The sequence below is a fragment of the Lissotriton helveticus genome, chromosome 3_1 (genome assembly GCF_964261635.1).
Source record: "Lissotriton helveticus chromosome 3_1, aLisHel1.1, whole genome shotgun sequence".
Taxonomy (NCBI): domain Eukaryota; kingdom Metazoa; phylum Chordata; class Amphibia; order Caudata; family Salamandridae; genus Lissotriton; species Lissotriton helveticus.
In genome coordinates, this window is record NC_136061.1 from 1,799,006,765 (window position 1) to 1,799,009,732 (window position 2,968).

Consider the following 2,968-nt stretch of genomic DNA (forward strand, 5'->3'; position numbering starts at 1 on the left):
AATATTCGGAATGAAAACTCCTGTGCCTGTGAAATAAATGGTTTGTGATAAATCACCGGCTGGAGGAGTGCGTCTCTGTTGCAAGGGCACTTTTGGGTAGATTTAATACACGGCGGGTCCAGCCGTGAGAGAAACGCACCACCCTTTGGAATTGAAAAGGGCTTGATTTTCCTGAACTGTTTGGGGAAACTGATCGGCGCAGCTGGTTCCTAATTGTGGAACAGGATTTTCATTTTGAGGCCCACTGGAGGGCTTTAATCGATCCATGAATTGTTTTGGACTGCACAACAACCACTGGAGGTTTAAAAGTAATTGAGAGCCAAACCACAATTTCCGGCATGCATCAGAATGAAATGCATTAAAGCAGTGAAAATACAGGGAATTGTGGGAGCCAAAGACATCGTGTGAAGCCAAAAGCCTCTAAAGAAAGAGCATGAATGCTCTGAAACGCGTCAGGCAGAAGGATGAAATAATCGGAATGAAAACTCCTGTGTCTGTGAAATAAATGGTTTGTGATAAATCACCGGCTGGAGGAGTGCGTCTCTGTTGCAAGGGCACTTTGGGAAGATTTAATACACGGCGGGTCCAGCCGTGAGAGAAACGCACCACCCTTCGGAATTGAAAAGGGCTCGATTTTCCTGAACTGTTTGGGGAAACTGATCGGCGCAGCTTGTTCCTAATTGTGGAACAGGATTTTCATTTTGAGGCCCACTGGAGGGCTTTTATCGATCCATGAATTGTTTTGGACTGCACAACAACCACTGGAGGTTTAAAAGTAATTGAGAACCAAACCACAAGTTCCGGCATGCATCAGAATGAAATGCATTAAAGCTGTGAAAATACAGGGAATTGTGGGAGCCAAAGACATCGTGTGCAGCCAAAAGCCTCTGAAGAAAGAGCATGAATGCTCTGAAACGCGTCAGGCAGAAGGATGAAATAATCGGAATGAAAACTCCTGTGCCTGTGAAATAAATGGTTTGTGATAAATTACCGGCTGGAGGAGTGTGTCTCTGTTGCAAGTGCACTTTTGGGAAGATTGAATACATGGCGGGTACAGCCGTGAGAGAAACGCACCACCCTTCGGAATTGAAAAGGGCTCGATTTTCCTGAACTGTTTGGGGAAACTGATCGGCGCAGCTGGTTCCTAATTGTGGAACAGGATTTTCATTTTGAGGCCCACTGGAGTGCTTTTATCTATCCATGAATTGTTTTGGACTGCACAACAACCACTGGAGGTTTAAAAGTAATTGAGATCCAAACCACAAGTTCCGGCATGCATCAGAATGAAATGCATTAAAGCAGTGAAAATACAGGGAATTGTGGGAGCCAAAGACATCGTGTGCAGCCAAAAGCCTCTGAAGAAAGAGCATGAATGCTCTGAAACGCGTCAGGCAGAATGATGAAATATTCGGAATGAAAACTCCTGTGCCTGTGAAATAAACGGTTTGTGATAAATCACCGGCTGGAGGAGTGCGTCTCTGTTGCAAGGGCACTTTTGGGAAGATTTAATACACGGCGGGTCCAGCCGTGAGAGAAACGCACCACCCTTTGGAATTGAAAAGGGCTTGATTTTCCTGAACTGTTTGGGGAAACTGATCGGCGCAGCTGGTTCCTAATTGTGGAACAGGATTTTCATTTTGAGGCCCACTGGAGGGCTTTAATCGATCCATGAATTGTTTTGGACTGCACAACAACCACTGGAGGTTTAAAAGTAATTGAGAGCCAAACCACAATTTCCGGCATGCATCAGAATGAAATGCATTAAAGCAGTGAAAATACAGGGAATTGTGGGAGCCAAAGACATCGTGTGCAGCCAAAAGCCTCTGAAGAAAGAGCATGAATGCTCTGAAAAGCATCAGGTAGAAGGATGAAATAATCGGAATGAAAACTCCTGTGCCTGTGAAATAAATGATTTGTGAGAAATCACCGGCTGGAGGAGTGCGTTTCTGTTGCAAGGGCACTTTTGGGAAGATTTAATACACGGCGGGTCCAGCCGTGAGAGAAACGCACCACCCTTCGGAATTGAAAAGGGCTCGATTTTCCTGAACTGTTTGGGGAAACTGATCGGCGCAGCTGGTTCCTACTTGTGGAACAGGATTTTCATTTTGAGGCCCACTGGAGGGCTTTTATCGATCCATGAATTGTTTTGGAATGCACAACAACCACTGGAGGTTTAAAAGTAATTGAGAGCCAAACCACAAGTTCTGGCATGCATCAGAATGAAATGCATTAAAGCAGTGAAAATACAGGGAATTGTGGGAGCCAAAGACATCGTGTGCAGCCAAAAGCCTCTGAAGAAAGAGCATGAATGCTTTGTAACGCGTCAGGCAGAAGGATGAAATAATCGGAATGAAAACTCCTGTGCCTGTGAAATAAATGGTTTGTGATAAATCACCGGCTGGAGGTGTGCGTCTCTGTTGCAAGGGCACTTTTGGGAAGATTTAATACACGGCGGGTCCTGCCGTGAGAGAAACGCACCACCCTTCGGAATTGAAAAGGGCTCGATTTTCCTGAACTGTTTGGGGAAACTGATCGGGGCAGCTGGTTCCTAATTGTGGAACAGGATTTTCATTTTGAGGCCCACTGGACGGCTTTTATCGATCCATGAATGGTTTTGGACTGCACAACAACCACTGGAGATTTAAAAGTAATTGAGAGCCAAACCACAAGTTCCGGCATGCATCAGAATGAAATGCATTAAAGCTGTGAAAATACAGGGAATTGTGGGAGCCAAAGACATCGTGTGCAGCCAAAAGCCTCTGAAGAAAGAGCATGAATGCTCTGAAACGCGTCAGGCAGAAGGAAGAAATAATCGGAATGAAAATTCCTGTGCCTGTAAAATAAATGGTTTGTGATAAATCACCGGCTGGAGGAGTGCGTCTCTGTTGCAAGGGCACTTTTGGGAAGATTTAATACACGGCGGGTCCTGCCGTGAGAGAAACGCACCACCCTTCGGAATTGAAAAGGG